The sequence below is a fragment of the Arachis hypogaea genome, chromosome 19, assembly GCF_003086295.3.
Source record: "Arachis hypogaea cultivar Tifrunner chromosome 19, arahy.Tifrunner.gnm2.J5K5, whole genome shotgun sequence".
Taxonomy (NCBI): Eukaryota; Viridiplantae; Streptophyta; class Magnoliopsida; order Fabales; family Fabaceae; genus Arachis; species Arachis hypogaea.
This window is the reverse complement of record NC_092054.1, coordinates 44582966-44600740: the sequence shown is the minus strand read 5'-3', so window position 1 is coordinate 44600740 and position 17775 is coordinate 44582966. Positions and strand designations below refer to the sequence as shown.

Below are 17775 nucleotides of genomic sequence, written 5' to 3'. Positions count from 1 at the left end.
ATTCATTCATGTCACTTTGTCAATCATCATTAACTCATCACTTAACATCCTATTTTCATCATAACCAATAATCACCTAACAATTACTCAATTCATATCAACAAATATCATCAAAGGTACTAAGTATTTAGTATACTCATGCATTTCAACCTATCTTATGGTCATCTAGTCTAAGTTTTTACAAGACATTATATATTAAATACGAGAAATCAAAATCATACCTTGACCAATTTCCTCGTATAACCCAAGAATAACCCACTAAGAAAGATTGCTAGCCTTTAACACCAAAATTCAGCAACCCAAGATCCAAGCCAAGTTTCCAATTTCCACAAATAAGCTTCATTTTACATATTTACACACCTAATTCACATTACCACAGATGTATACCCAAAATTTAATACCCAATACACATAACTAATAAATTAACTAGGGTTCTAAGATTATCACCTTACTCAAGCACCAATGAAGTAAGGTTAAGCATTTTCCTCAAACTAATCAGATCTTATAACATAAAAGAATCAAAATCTCACACCCACTTTATTCAATTTTCAAAAATTTAGGAAAAAGTAAGGCTGAGAACGAAAATGGAGATTTCTTACCAAATTATGCATCGGGCTTTATAGAGCTCAACGACGTGGACACGTGGCTGCAAACGGTGTGGCGATCGGAACTTGGAGTAGCAAGATATGGTGATTTGAAGTGGAACAAGGGTTTTGTTCTTATTTCTCCCCCTTTTCTTGTGTTTTCAGCGTGTGTGTATGTATGAATGGGGAAGAGAACTGGCTCTGCCATTTCATTTAGTATGCTCGGTTGGGCCTTGGGTCCAATACGGGTCCGATTCGTCGGTTTGGTCCGTTTAGTTCAATTTTGGACTAAATTCTTTAAAATTAGTATCAAAATTATTATTTTAATTAGCTCTATATTATTAAATTATCAAATTCATATTTCTAATTTTTTAAATAATAATTAATTTATAGATTAATTATCTACTAATTTTACGAATTTTACATATATAAATACATAGACATGGCCTGTCCTTCAATTTCAATTGAAGCATATGAAATAGTGGAGTCTATGGTGAGTTGGTGACTATCAATACTAACTTTAAAGTCACAAATTTTTATATTTTTTAGAGTATTTATCCATTTTGATCCCCAAAGAATTTTGAACTAGACACTTTAATCTCCAATTAAAATTAATTATTCGATTGATCCCTAACAATTAATTATGCATGTGCATCTTTAGTAGTTTTTAGTTGTTATTTCTTTGAATAGTGGTAGAAATTTAGTGTTTTTATTAGGAATTTCATGTTTTTAATCTATGTTCTTAATATTTCTTTTCTTAAATTTAAGATAGAGATTTTCCTTTGCTTTAATTGAGATTTTTGGTGCCTTGATCAATGTTCTTTGGAGTTGTTTTGTGCTTTGATAAGTATAGAAATGAAACAAAAAATCAAAAGAACAAAAAAGTAAGCTAAGAACACGCTTTGAAAAAAAGGACACGCCTTAGAAGCTAAGGATACGTTTTTTTTTTCAAAGACCAAAATCAATAGACTTTGGCATAGAAGCTTTGCCGTCCAACATAAAAGTGCTGGCGTGCCACGATCATGCGTACACATGCATCCATGCGTACGTACAATTGTCCAAATTAAGTGAAAACATGCGTACGCATGCATCCATGCATACACACAAATGACGAATTCAGCAAGTCATGCGTATGCACAATTGACGCGATCTTCAAATCATGTGTACGCATAACTGTAAATTGGCGTCCCACGCCAAGGCTGTCCCGTACCACGTCTGTGACTTAAGTATCACAATTTGAGCCAAAGAGTCATTGAAGTGCTATGCCAAATCTTCAGTTCAACGTCTATGCTCCATATTCATACATTTGGGCTAGTTGTTGAGAAGCAAAGTGTGCCATTCCACATCCAAACTCTGAGGCTTTAATTTTTCTTCACATTCCTCAATTCTCCAAGGATCAGAACAATAGATTAAGTCCAACAGTTTAATTTCAATTTAATCTTGAATTTAATGTAATTTAAATTTTATTTGAATTTGCATTTTGTAATAGTTTATAAATAGGATAGAGGGTCACTCGCCATACAGACACATCTTTGGGAGGGAGTCTTTGGACTCTCTTTTTCTCCTTACTCGTTCTCTTCCTCTCTTCCATCTTCTTTCACATCATTTTATAATTCTTTTGTTATGAATTTCTAACTCTCTTCAATTGGTAAAGAGAGCTCTGTTACAATTTAATGGATTAATTTGTTTGATTCTTCATCTTCAATTTTTTTGTTATTTACTTAATCCGTTAATTCTTGTGGGATCGACACTCACTCACCGTGAATTTATTACTATTGATACGACTCGGTGCACTTGCCGGTAGTTATGCGAGATTGTAAAAATTTCATATCAAGTTTTTGGCACCATTGCTGAGGATTAATTGTAATTGATAAGCTACCATTTGATTTATTCCCTAAATTAGACACTTTTTCTTTTTGTTTATTCATTTAATTACTTTTATTTCTTTATTTTCTATTGTTAGTTAACTGTTTGAAAGATTGCCTCACTAAGAATTCTCTCAATTGTGACAAGGGGGATTTCAATTTCTTTTTATCTTGGTGATTGTGTTGCTATAGAGTATTTCAAGGAAGAATGGAGTTTACATCATCCTTTGGTTAAGCAAATTACATAGGAGATTTTTTCACCACCACAAAATGATTCAAGCTACTATGCTAATAGTAGTTGGGAGTATCAAGAACAAGAAATGATGGAATTTGAGCAATCAAACCCATTGTTGTCAAACTCTCGAGTTAACTCGTAAACTCATACGAGTTTACGAGTTTAGATATGGAAATGAGTTGACTCGGAAATAGACTCTATCCTTAGTAAACACGGCTAGACTCGGTCAAACTCGGACAAACTCGTGATTTAGGACCGAGTTAGCGAGTTTGTATTTTTCTTCATTTTTGCTAAAAAAACCGTCATTTTGAAACTAAAAAACACTTTTTTTATTAAGGTTACGATAACATTCCCAAAGAATGAAAGAAAACTCACTCACAACTCACTCATCTGCGTCGTTTCTCTCAAGTCTCACTTTCTCCATGTTCTGCCGCAGTCGCTGTTCCCCGTCGAGCTGCTGCTGTTCGCCTGCGTCTACTACCTCTGCTCTAATATACGCCATTGTCTTTGTGAATTTTACCTATGTTGCCCTTTGCTTTGTATTTCTTCACATCTCTACTATCTACAACTCCATCATGTTATCACCGTTTATGAGTTCGACTACTTCTCCTACAGTCCTATCTCTGCTCTGGTTTGCGCCATCGTGAAATTCATGACTCTTTGTCGCTGTCATTTCGTGCTGCCTGTTGCACCCTCATCACCGCTGCCTGCTGCACCCTTGTCTTTGATCTGCTGTTGCTGACTTTGTCCGTTCTTTTCTTTTGTATCCTCTATTTTTGTATGCTTTTTGTCCTTTTTTTGAGCATTTGCTTCTTGATTTAGATTTTTTTCTTTTTAAATTTTATTGTTTCTAATTTTAACATATTGCTTATCGTTTATATTAGATGGTCAGATGGTTCATCCATTCATGGCTCATTAGTAATTAATTATTTTGAGGGTAAAGTATACTTTTTGTCCTTAAAGTTTGGCAAAAGTTTTAAAAATACCCCTAAATTTTATTTTGTTTCAATTTTGTCCCAGAAAATTTTCATTTGCATCAAATATACACTCGACGGCTAAATTTTCAACCAATCTAACAATAATGTATGAAAATTATGTTTGATTTACTTGTGTTGAAGGGTTGTTATTATGAAATTGTTGTTGACTCGGTTTTAAATTTTTTGAAAATTTAGCCGTCGAGGGTATATTTGATGCAAATCGAGAACTTTTGGGACAAAATTGAAACAAAATAAAACTTAAGGGTATTTTTGAAACTTTTGCCAAACTTCAAGGACAAAAAGTATACTTTATTAAAGATTTATTATTACAGATTTAAAATTTTTAATTTTGTGTGTTCTATATTGTATTTGTATAAGAATAATTATAGAGGATTTGAATGTGTATTTTAAAATATTTGTTATAATGTATGCTACTATTTTAATTTATTATGTGTTTTAAGATTGATATTATTAATTTTGAAGGATTAGAATTGAGTAAATATATATTATGTATGAATATATATATATATATATATATAAACTTCATAACAGGTGAACTCGTACGAGTCTACGAGTTAACTCGCGAGTCGAGTCTAGGTCAACTCCACAAGTTTACTTAGACTCGCGAGTTCGACAACCTTAATCAAACCAAATGAAATACTTTTCAAGACCACAATATGATTCATACTCCTATGAATGAAACAACTATCTAAACTGACGTTGGGAAGGTCAAAGTCAAAGAGAATTCAATGTTCTATATCCCATTCTTCAAGAACCATCAAATTGGGACTAAAATGTGTTCTATGATTAGAAGCTCTCTAAACTTGCATAAATTTATTTTGTCAAGAACTTGGGACATATATTGATATAACGTACAGCGAGATCCTTGTAATTTAATTGTAGTTAACTTATATTCTTGGGATTTGACACTGCTGCTGCTTCCTCTTGCTTAATGCTGTCATAAAGATTCTCGACAAGGTGAAGCAAGAATCCGTCTGCACCGTGTTTGGCCAACAGTGAAACTGATATAGGAAGGTTATTATTCATCCCCAAGGGTATGGTTACCTACAGATAGTTAACAAACAACATTTCAGTTACATTCTGAAATTTAACAGACTAAGGATATTTATGATTCAGTTTGTTCAACCTTTTCTACTTTCTGTTTCAGTCATGTGAGTTTTATGCTTCTAAACCCTTTTGGTCAAGGTGAATCTAACATAATATCAGAGTATTATCACCCAACTTAAATTTTCTGTTGTATGCTTTCTTTTTACATTAATTTTATCTTCCATTTCTCCAGAAATTGACTTTCCTCAGTTCTTTTTATATTGTTTGGTTTCTAGATATTTAAAGAAATCCTTGCATATACAATTATTTAGAGAAACTATTAACCCGACTTACTTTGTTTCAATTAGTTTCTAAACAACATATAAATAGTGGAGAGGGGAACAACCTGGCAAAATCCAGAGACTCCAGCAATGGACAGCAAGCTAAATGCCCTTGCTCGAAAAACTTCTAATTCAGATGGATCTGTTTGTAGCTTTGGTGGAGACCCTGGTACTGTTGGGATCATGAGAACACCAAAATCCTGAAAGTTTCAAACACGTAAGAGAAATTCTTAGATAAGCAAGGTTCACCACACCCTCTTTTAAGCACAAATTATTATTTAACAAGGGTAAGAAAAGTATCTATTGTGGTAATGAATGAACTTCTGTTATGTTCTCAACACCTTTATAAATGTAAAAGACTCATACACAAGCATGATAAGTTTATGATGTTTATCTCATGAACTTTGTTCTTTGTTACTTGGTTATGTGGATTCCATAGTCCTTATACGTGTGTGAGAGAGAATACCCCAAGAAGAGAAGTAAGAGCATCGCGCAGCTCCCTTCTTATAGCATGGCAGATATCAGTATCTTCCCCTGTTGCATATAAGGCTTCTGATACACGTTCAGATATTCCAGGACCTAAATTTGGTTTAACTGCACTGATCCACTCACCATGATTACTCTTGAACTCAAACCTAAGTTTAACAAAAATGAACAAAGCAAGGAATCAAATGTAGTTCAAAACAGAACACAAAGGTGCACTCTGAAAGCCAAGGATTAGCACTGGATGATGAGATACACCTCTGAAGCGATCTCATTGCGCTTGAAAGAGCTGCCAGTGATGGAATATTGTATACTTGGTCTGTCTTCTCTTTTGTCATGAAATGGTTCAAGCTTGGAACATTGTCCTTCACATAGTCGCCGAGATTTTCGTGCTTTAGTACATCACCTGCAAAGGATCAGATTGTTTCAGTTCAATTACATAACTAAACATCATTCTCAGCCGGTATGGAGATAGGTACGCGATTACATTAAATAAGCATACTGAAATTATTACAGAAGTTCTATCTGGTCAACTGCTCACCTCCATATAGCTTCTCTGCAGCTTTAGTGACAACTTGTGTAATTAAATCAAATGGAGTGCTTGAAAGCCGAAAACAGTCATCTGCGATGATTATGCGAGTAGCTCTAACAGCTGAGACTTCTGTCAGCTGTAGTAGTATGCGTCCAACGCTGGTGAAAGTCTTTGGATCCCTAGCAAACCATCCTGGATGTGAATTTGAGAAGTAGAAAATAAGTCTCCAATATAAAGAGCTGAATAAATAGTGAAAGCTAAACTTTCAAGACCATCAGACTTAGAATTACACAAGTTCTTTTAGGATCCATCTCTTGATGCTGAACAAGAGCATGTAGTACCAAAACATTAGTACATTGATATATTGATTTATGAATACACCAGGAGAGTCAAAATAAGTTTTCAATATGAGAAAACTAACAAGCTTCTATGATCCCAAAGTTGGAGGTTCTTACCCACAGTATCAAAGCTTTGTGCCATAGGAGTAACTCCAGATTCTGTAATAGCGCCATGAGAAGGACGAAAGCCAAAGATCCACAGTAAGATGCAGGCACTCTTACACTTCCTCCCGTGTCGGTTCCTATCATACAAATCAAGTGGTGAAAATCAGGTTCAAAGTTCAAACTATTAACGAAGTGTTATCAGAATAATTGACTCATTGAATGGAAGAATAGTTCACCTAAGGAGAAATCAACCAGTTTTGCACCAACGGCGACAGCAGAGCCGCTAGAAGATCCTCCGGGAACCCGATCTGCAGCACAAGGATTTATAGGCGTGCCATAGTGTATATTCTCTCCATTTATGCTGCCAAGAAAAGAATCAGAGTAGTTAGTCATATTATTAACAGGGGGGAAAAAAAACTCAAATGATCCTATTTTACTGAATCAGTTAAAGTTAAGAAAGTTACATAATGCCCCTATAAACTGAGAATTTCTTAGATAAATACTCCCTGCACAAGAATATGGAGCTGCTATGTACAAGCATATCAGCTGCTTCCATAAAGGCAACTTGCATGAAAGATAGCAATGACCAATAAAATTGATCTGTTAAATCTGTAAATTATACTGAAAAAGAAAAGGGACAAAGTCTTCTCTCAAAATCCTTGAAAATGACGAATTTGTCCTTCGCATCTAAAAAAAAGTAACAAATAATTTATATAGTAATGTTTATTTTGACCCTTGAAATTGAACTGAAGAATCAATTTGGCCTATGACTTTTCAAAATGAACAAGTCAGTCATTTACTTTCAGAAATGTGACTTCCATTGGTCCTTAACCAAACTTCTCTCTCACAACTATAACTGTAATGTTGATATGGACAATTAAATGCCATCATATATTGGTCGATATGGTATTTGAAATTATGTTACAACAACTAAATAGTATCTATTAGAGAGGCAAAACGCATTTAACCGTCTATGTCAGCACTGCACTAACGATTATGGGATGAAAGTTTAGCCAATGACTAATGAGAGTCGAGTTTTTGGAAGTTGAGGACCTAGTTGATCATTTTTAAAAGAGTAAACTATCATTTGTACCCACGAAAGTTGAAAACGCTGACATATCTACCCAGAGAAAAATGAAATTACCATTTATACCCATAAAAAATTGTTTTTACAGGCAAAATTATCTAAACCCTAAAAAATTATCTAAAATTCCTAAATTACCCTTATCTTCACCCTATCATCTCCTTCCTCCCTCCTCTCTCTCAATGTTCTCAGCCACTCAATCCCTACCCTTCTCTCCACATTATCATCTCCTTCCTCCCTCCTCTCTCTCTCTCAATATTCTCAGCCACCCAATCCCAGCATCAACCACAAACCACCGTCTCACCCTCCTCATCATCGTTCACCCTTCTCCGCTAGTAACGTCGCGTACCTCCGCCAGCCCAGGAGCCCCGCGCCAGCCCAGGAGCCCCGCGCCAGCTTCTCCTCGCCGCTATAGCCAACCCTCTTCACCTCTTTCTGCGTCGTAGAACCACCACCGCCGCTGCCCTTCCAGTTGGGAGGAACAGCGCCAACCCTCTCTCTGTCAGGACAGGTGTCAACAACTCCAATGACGATATCTAAACCGAAATCCATCTCCTTGAGGAGGCCGGCCCTGTCGGCAGTTTTGAGGCCCAAGAACTGCGGCGAGCGGGTAGTGTGGAGTTGGCGGACCTGCTACGGGATCACTGCGACGACGTGGGATAGGGATTCCAGCTTTTGGGCCTCTAAAGGTGAGAGCCTTACTGAGAAGCCATGAAAGACAGTGTCGTAAGTGTGAAGGACGGCAGCAGAGGCGGCGGTGGTGGTGGTTTCAGCTGCAGTGGCATGGTTGATAATAGAAGCGAGAGAGGATTCATACAGTGCTTGTGGGTTGGGAAGATGGAGGGCTTGGCTTTATGGTGGACTTGCACCATGAAGGTGCTCTTCTTCTCCGGGGAAGCGACAGCAAGTGTTGTTGTGACTGTGAAGATGAAAGAGAGGAGAGTGTAGCAAGGAGCCATTGGAGCAGCAGTGGAGATTGAGTGAAAAGTAATGGTGAGAGTGTGTTAGAAAGGGAAAGAGGGGTGGTGGCTGGGTGAAGAGGATTAGAGTTAGAAAGATGATTGGGTGAAGGAGGTGGTGTGGTGGTGAAGATAAGGGTAATTTAGGGATTTTAGATAATTTTTTAGGGTTTGGATAATTTTGCCTGTAAAAATAATTTTTTATGGGTACAAATGGTAATTTCTTTTTTCTATGGGTAGATATGTCAGCGTTTTCAACTTTCGTGGGTACAAATGGTAGTTTACTCTTTTTAAAAAATTAAAAATCAAATTAACTCATCTTACCAGTTTCAACATTCAAGAACCAAAATATAAATGATCTCAATTAGTTATTCCCTACAAAATCCACACAGGTATAAAAGCACAATAATGGTGTTAGTTTACTGAGATTCGAGAAGGAGTTGAAACCTGTAAGCCATTTCATCCATGACAGTCTTGCCAACACAAGCAGCACCTGCTTTAAGGAGAGTCAAAACAGTTGGAGCAGTAGAAGTAGCCACAGGATGAGTCCTTAGCCAATCAGGGTTCCCGAATCCGGTCACATACCCTTTAACATCAAATCTGCGTGCTCGCAATCACAACAAACTCTTTGATTTCAAACAAACCGTTATGGTTATTACTTAGTGGGTTAAGTGTGACACAACAACTTACATGTCTTTGACTGCAAAAGTGAGTGAAGTGAGAGGAAGGGGAGCATGCCCGGGTGGTGAGGAACTTGGGGGTAGAAGGAACCTCTCGATGAACGCTCCGTAGTTCGAGGAAGTTTCCATGATTGGTTGGTTCTGTCGCAGGGTTGCAAACATGCTCTATCCTAAGTTTTTCAACTACGGAAAGATGATGGTGTGGTGGTTAAGTAGTAACTAACAAAAAACTGTAGCGGCACTTCACTATTTATTATTTCAACTTTTCAAGTGTTCCAGCATTTCCACCAATTTAGCCATTAATTTCAATCATAAAATATATAAATAGTCGAGACCAAATGATTAAAATTACTTAAACATCCACAATACTTAAAATATTTCTTATATTTTACTCTCTACGAAGTAAAAAAATATACTCTACATTTTCTGTAGTTTTGTCCAAAATTTCAATTTGTCCACCAAACTTAGGATTTTTTATTTAAATAAATGAAATAAATATTTTAATTACTAAAATAAATAATTATAAAAATTATTATTAGAATTCGTTCTCCAGCCTTATCTCGTTTATACTTGATGCACGGAAAACTTGTCTCACAACAAATTTCTTTCGGCAAGTGTACCGGATTTGTCGTCAAGTAAAAACTCACAATAGAGTGAGGTCGAATCCCACAAGGATTGATTGATCAAGCAACTTTAATTAGAGGACTGTTCTAGTTGAGCGAATCCAGAATTTGAGTTGAGAATTGCAGAAAATAAAATGGCGGGAAGGTAATTGACAGGAAAGTAAATGCTAGAATTATAGATCTGAAAGTAAATGACGGAAGGTAAATTGCAGAATTGTAAATGGGAATGGGGGAATTGCTCAGTAAAGTAAATAACAGAAATTAAAGAGAATGGGTAAGATCAGAAATGGGGAGTTCATTGGGCTTAGGAGATGTTGCATTCTCCGGATCAATTTCATTTTCATCTCTTCCTCAATCAATGCACTCATTGATCTCCTTGGCAATCTTAAGTGATTGAATTACAATTTCTTGTAATTCAATCTCTCAAATCTTGATCAATAGCCAATTCCTTGGTCAATTGCTCATGAGAAGAGATGAAGTATGGTCACTGATTATACCACATGCATTTCCCAAACCAAGTGTTGAGAGGATTATAGTCACATATCCATCCAAACCCAATTTGGTCCAGCATGAGAAAGCATTTCTAGCTTGATCTCTTCATTCCTCTTTCAAGGTTCAGAAGAGATCCAAGTATGAATAGCTTCTTTTTCAAGATAACTACTCAATTGGATGAAGATCGAAAGCTTTCAAGTAAAATCAAGAGAAAAGATAGAAGAAGAATAATGAAAACTAGTATTGATCCATCAAATTACAACAGAGCTCCCTAACCTAATGACATGGGTTTAGTTGTTCATAGCTCTGGAAAATGAAAACAAAGATGGAGAATACATGATGAAAACTTAGAAGTGCAGAGAAAGTAAATACAGAGAGTAGTTCTATGCTAAGAGTCTCCCTATAATTTCCAACTCTCTAAAATATTTCAAAGATACTCCTATATATACTACTCTTCTGTTCTTCTAGTTGATTCTTCAAGTCTTGGGCCTTTGGATCTTGAGTTGGAAGCAGTTCTTTTCTTCATTGGGCTTAGCTTTTACTTGCAGAGAGAAAGTATGAAGTGGGCAGGGGCTTTGGCTCAGGAAGTTAGTGGTGTTAACGTTTAGTGAAAATATGGGTTCGAGAACGTTAGTGACAATCACTTTTTTACTAACGTTCCTCACCAAAGTTAAAGGTCACGTTAACCTCAACGTTAGTGGCACAAACGTTGCCACTAACGTTTCCACTATGTCCTTCGCACACGTTATTGGGACTCAACTTTCCCAATAACGTTGAGAAGCCTCCCCCTTCCCTACGTTAGAGCCCACGTTAACTTAGTTAAAGTGACTCTTTTAACGTAGGCTTGCCATCCTTCGAGAACGTTAGTGACACTTACCATTGTCACTAACGTTCCAAATTGTCCCTATTTTCCATGTTAGAGTCCACGTTAACTAGGTTAACGTGGCTTCTAACGTGGCCTTGCTAGCCATCTCCAACGTTAGTGACAAAGTTGAGTGTCACTAAGGTTGGCTCATCCTTCCCTTATCCACGTTAGCTTCCACGTTAACTAAGTTAACGTGGCTCATGGTGGCATGTGTGGCTCCTTCCAACGTTAGTGACAATGTTGGGTGTCACTAACGTTGGCGATCACCTTCTTTCTTCACGTTAGCTTCCACGTTAACTAGGTTAACGTGGGAGTCAACGTGGCTCATTGGGGGCTTGTGTTCTTCCAACGTTAGTGACAATGTTGGGTGTCACTAACGTTGTCGACCACTTTGTTCCTTCACGTTAGCTTCCACGTTAACTAGGTTAACGTGGGAGTTTACGTGGCTTAATGTGCTTTGGCCAACGTTAGTGACAATGTTGAGTGTCACTAACGTTGGCTCCCCCCTTCCTTCTTAACGTTAGAGGCCATGTTAACTAGGTTAACGTGGACTCTAACGTGGCCACTCATGATCTTGGTTCAACGTTAGTGATAATGTTAAGTGTCACTAATGTTGGCTCTATTTCTTAACGTGGGCAATGATGGCTTCGAGAGCGTTATTGGCAATCACTTTTTTCATTAACTTTTCAAGTTACTCCCATTCCACGTTAGTGTTAACGTTAGTGCAACTAACGTAGCCACTAATGTGGTTCTTCTTTGCTTCCTTTGTCCTGAAATTAAGCAATAAAGTGCATCAAAGTTCTAGTCCAAGTCATGGGAAATGCAACGTCCAATTTGTCCTTAAATTCATGTAAAATTCTCATGAAATCATGTAAAATGCGCAATGTATGCTTGAATCAAGATGTAAGTGAATATCTACCCAAAACTAGCTTATTTCCTAAGGAAATTCATGAAACTACCCTAAAAACAGTAAAGAAAAGGTCAGTGAAACTGGCCAAAATGCCCTGGCATCACAACACCAAACTTAAAGCTTGCTTGTCCCAAGCAAGTACTGGAACAAGAGAATGATGAAAGAAATGCCACGAGACATGAGTCATTCTTGTGGAAGTCATGTCCTGGTTTTATGGTGGTTTCATGCATAGCAACTTAGGCTCATTCCTGGCTTTCAGACCTTTATCATGTCCTAGAATACTCACTTGTTATTGCATCCCATGAGACTTTTATTCATTGATCCTTTTGTTGTTATTTGAGGGCTTATTTTTGTTCTTAAGCTAAGTGCTCTGTAAGGGGGCAACTCTTTAAAATAAGCTTTCAGCCAACACTCCCGAACCAGTTGGTTCAAGGTGCTAGGTGTTGAAGCACTCCTAAGGACTTACTTGCTCAAGTCTCTCCCCCATACATACACACCACAGGCACATAGTTTATTTATTTTCTTTTCTTGAGACCTTGGTGTCCAGCACCTCTTTGGGTTACTAAATGCTCTATGGTGAGGGTTACTCTTGATAGTGGACTTTCAGCTGATAATCCCGGGTTAGTTAACCCAAGTTACCAAGTGATAAGGCACCCCTAAGAGCTTATTCATCCAAGTAGATCCCTCACACAGGAGCACCACAAACACATGCTTCAAGATTAAAACCATTGGTGCCTAGCCTTATTGCTTACTATTTTTCTTTTATTCCTCAACTTTGATTGTTCTTTTCCTTTTTCTTATTAGGATCTTCTTATTTATCTAGTCTCATGGGGTGCGTCTCAAGCATAGTATTCATGACAGATAGTTGTCTTCCCACCTTATGGTTGAACCAACTTAGCTAGCTTATGACCACACCACAAACTCATGGACTTACTCCCTAGTATGAACTCCACTCTGGTTTTTTGAAAACAATCATTCTCTTTTCATTTGATTCAAAAGGGACAAGCATACAAGTAAGCAAAGTAAAGATGCAGTGACATAAGGACTAGATATCATAAACCTCTTCAACAAGAACTTAAAAGAAAGAATTTAGAAATGTTTAAACTGAAATGGAAGCAAGTTCTATTTCATACAAGATCTTCCTTATTTAAAGCATAGAGAAAGATGGACCAAAAAAGGAACTCCACCACCTTTTACTCTTGTGGATGTCCATGCTCTCCTTCTTGATTGCTTGTGCTCCCACTTCCCTTGCCTTTTCCAAGCAGCTTCTTCCAGAAACCACCATCTTCTATCTTCTTCTTGAGTGTTTCCTTTTGCTGTTTCACTTACCTCTCTTCTTGTTCTACAAAATCTTTTTGGACCTCATCATATGTAGGGATGGCATAGTGTAGATGATGCATATTACTGGACATGTAGTTCAACTTGGCTTGAGTGTTGATGTTGAACTCCTCCCGATGTAGTTGCCGTCCTTCATTAAGTACAGTGAACTCATTGAATGCTTTCATCTGGGCTAGTTGTCGCTGATTGAGTTCCTGCAAATGCTTATCTTGACGTTCTTGCCTCTCGGTAACTTGGTGGATGGTTTGAGTGAGCTGGGAGTATTGTTCCTGTTGCTGCTCCATTTGTTGTTTCTTCCACTCTTCTTGTTAGCTCATCCAGTTCAATATTTGCTCTTGTCCTTCCATATGTCTCATCCCCAAATCTTCAATAGCTCTTAGAAGGTGATTCATATTCAAATCTGTTGGGTAAGGATGCTCTCCCTGTTGATATTCTTCCTGATGAGACTCCTCTTGGTGAGCTCCTTCCTTTGCTTTTAGTTTCCCTATTTGTGGCCTTCTTTGTTGTTGAGCAGGTGTAGTATAGGCCATACGCTGGGTTGTCATTAGCCTCCCTGGGTTAACCCATTCTGGATTACTATCCTCAAAGACCACCTTGGCCTTTGTGCACAATCGGAGAATGGTGCTGGGGTACCAAAGCCTGGCACCTGATTCAAGCTTCTCAGCTGAATCTTGAATTCCCTCAGCTATAAGTTCATGCACGTTGATTTCTCCACCTTGTACTAGGCAATGTACCATAGTTGCTCGATTAATATTTACCTCTGAATTATTTGCAGCTGGGAGAATAGACCTCCTCACGAGTTCAAACCACCCCTTGGCTTCTGGGCTAAGGTCTCCCCTCTTGATGAACCGGGGTCTCCCATCTCCATACCTCTCCCAGTCAGCAGCTATAATACAGATGTCAGTCACTATCTCAGTGAGCTCATCATTATCTTGGCTTTTACTTATCCTTGCATGATAGCTAGGCTCATCAAAGTGTGGTGATTTTCAGGTGAAGAGTTCTTATTATAGCATTTGGGCTGAAGTCTACCTCCTTTCCCCTTACATAGCTTTTGAAGGTTGGGGCTCTGGTTTTGTCTTCTCTGACCACATTTGCGTAGAACTCTTTGATGAGGTTTGCATTGATCTTCCCCTCTGGATTGGTGAGCAATTGCCACCCTCTTTCTTCAATCTTCTCCCGAATCTGTGGGCATTCGTCTTCATTGATTTGGAAGGTTAACTCGGGCAGTATCTTTTTGAGCTTTATCCGCTCAAATTCTCGTTCATGGAAGGCAGTCTTGAATCTCTTCTCGTCGAAGGGAATGTTCTCCGTTGGTTCCTTCCTCTTCTGCCTCTTGGAGCTTGATGATGCCATGAATGAAGTTAAAGCAAAAAAAGGGGTGTAGTGAAGAGAAGAGATGTGGGATTTAGAGAGTGGGAAGTTGAAGAATTGGTTGCTGGAAAGTGAGGTGCAAGGGGTATGAATTTCGAATATGGAGATGGTGTGGATTTGATTCACTTATATAGAGAAGTGATGAAGAGATGAAAGGTGTAGATTGATGGGATTGGTGTATGATGAACGGATGGGGTTTTATATGGAGTAAGCACAAGGATTCTCAACTTTATGATGGAGTTGGTTCGCTTTCCAAGTTTGTTCTTCCTCCAATGTTGCATGGCAACCATTCCCAATGCATTCCCCCTTGAGGCACGTGTGTAGTGCCCTCTTCATGAAGTGGCCGAACCTTTCCCATTAAATTGTCCAATCAATCTCTTTCAATGCTCCTTTCCTTTCCCTATAAAGATCAAATAAGAAAAGTAAGAAATATCATAAAAAAAATTAATTTAGATTTTTACGGCTAAAATAATAAAGAGAAGAAAAGATTAGATTGTTTATTCATGAACTTCAACTAACTAACTAACTGTGTATCCCTTTATGCATTTTGGTGGCACCATGGGGTGACACCAAACTTAGTTTAAAGCATTGTGATGAAAAGTTCTGTTCAAAGCTCCAAGACTAGAATGCTCTCTGTTGCATTCATGCTTTCTTGGTATGCTTTGAACACCAAACTTGTTCTTCACTATATACTGTAATATAAGGACTTCACCAAGTTTGGGTTGGAATTTATGAATATTGACTTATTCACTAGTAAAAGCTAATAAAACATGGGCTGCCTCCCATGAAGCACTTCTTTAGCGTCACTAGCTTGACGTTTCTCCTTCATCAGGGTGGTTGATAATGCTTCAAGTCCTCCCTTCTTGCCTTGGACTTATATCCATTGGTTGTATCAATGATCTCTACATGTTCCAAGGAAAGAACTCTGTTGATAGTGAAGACCTTAGGTAACTGAGATGGTACAGTGGGGAGATTAGGGGGGATATCTGGGAAGTAAGCTGAAATCACTTTATCTCCTGGAGAGAGGCCTTCCGTAGGGATCTTCTTGTTCCTCCACCCCCTTGGTACCTTCTTCTTTGTCCCTTTTGATGCTTCCCTGTTCTTGGCGACTTCTTCTTTTAAGTGAATTTTGTTGTTGTCTTCACATGCCTCTGGTGGTTTAGGTTCCTCCAACTTCTCCTTGAGCTGTGACGATTGCTGTTTGCCTTGTTCATCATTCAGTGGGGTTCTCAGATGTGTTGGTGGTGCTTCAGTGCTTGTTTCCTCTGTCAGCATCCCGTTATGATCATTGCTTGGTTCTTTGTTTTCTTGGTCAGTTTCTTGGGAGAGTTTGAAGACATTGAAGCTGAGTTGTTCATCATGGATCCTCAATATTAGCTCCCCTCGCTCCACGTCTATGAGTGCTCTGGCTGTAGCTAGGAATGGTCTTCCCAATATGATTGGGTGAGTGTGACTCTCTTCCATGTCCAAGATGACAAAGTCTGTGGGAAGAAAGTATTTCCCTACCTCTAACAACACGTTTTCCACCACCCCTCTTGCTTGTTTTTGAGTTTTGTCAGCCAGCCTGATGACTACATCTGTGGGCAATATCTCATTGATCTGCAGCCTCTTCACCAGGGATAGAGGCATTAAGTTGATGCTTGCTCCCAAATCGTAGAGTGCTCTATCAAACATTGTTTCTCCTATGGCACAGGGGACATGAAAACTCCCTGGATCTTTTTTTTTTGTAGGCAACTGCGGTTGAATGAGGGCACTACACTCCTTGTTCATCACTATAGTTTGGCCTTCCTTGAGTGAGCTTTTCCTGGGAAGCAACTCCTTCATGTACTTGATGAATGCAGACATTTGTTGGATAGTCTTGATGAATGGTATGTTCACATGCAGAGATGCAAATAAGTCAAGAAATCTTGAGTATATTCTCATCTCCACAGCTCCCTTGAGCAGTTGGGAAAAAGGTGCATAGAGTCTCAGCAACTCCTGTTTTGAGATTTCTGGTTCTTGGTAATCTTTTTCCACCTCCTCTACTGAGGTATCTTCAGGTTGTTCTGACAGCTTGCTTGGTTTGTCCTCAGTCTCCTTATCACTTATAGTGACCATCTTGCAATCTTCCCATCTTACCTTCTTTGTTTCACCTCTCGGATTCTTCTCTGTGTCACTTGGGAATCCATCTGTGGGTTTGGGAATTTGCTCAGAGAGATATCCTACTTGAGATTCCAACCTCTTGATTGTGTCTCCCTGGTTCTTGAAACTGGCTCGCACTTCCTCCTTGAAGACCTTGTTGTCTTGAATCTCCTTGCTTAGGCCTTCAAGTAGATTCTCAATCCTTGAGATTCTTTCATCAAATGATGACAGGTCAGGCTGAGTAGGGTTATTCTGGCCTTGATATGAATGTGGGGAGGTGTTGTTATGGGGGTGTTGATATGATCTAGATGTGAAGTGTTGGGTGGCTGCATTGTTTGGATTTGGGTGTCTTTGATCAAGGCTTTGGTCTTATTGATTTCCCCACCCAAAGTTTGGGTGATTCCTCCATCCAGGGTTGTAGGTCTTGGAGTATGGATCATGGTTTTGCCTAGGTGAATTTCCAATGTAGTTGGCTTGCTCCTGACTACCCTCTGCTTCTTCATTCACTCCTTCTTGGGTTGTTGATGAAGTGGAGACTGCTGCTACTTGGTTCCTCTCCATCTTCTTGGTGAGGTTAGCCAGCTGCTGGGTAATGAGCTTGTTTTGGGCCAGCAGAGCATCTACATTGTTTAGCTCCATTACTCCTCTTGTGTTCCCTCTTTTGGAAGCATAGAAGTAGTCGTTCTCTGCTACTGTTTCAATGACATCTATGGCTTCCTCAATAGTCTTCTTCTTGTTCAAAGATCCTCTGGATGAATGGTCTACGGCCTTCTTTGACTCATATGAGAGCCCTTCATAGAAAATGTGCAGCTGCACCCATTCGTTG

At 38.6% G+C, this 17775-nt stretch overlaps 1 pseudogene; it reads right to left on the bottom strand.

Annotated features, from left to right (window-relative positions):
* Positions 1–4151: 4151 nt before the first annotated feature.
* LOC112779222 (amidase 1-like) lies at positions 4152–9471 on the bottom strand (annotated as a pseudogene).
* Between the last annotated feature and the right edge of the window lie 8304 nt (positions 9472–17775).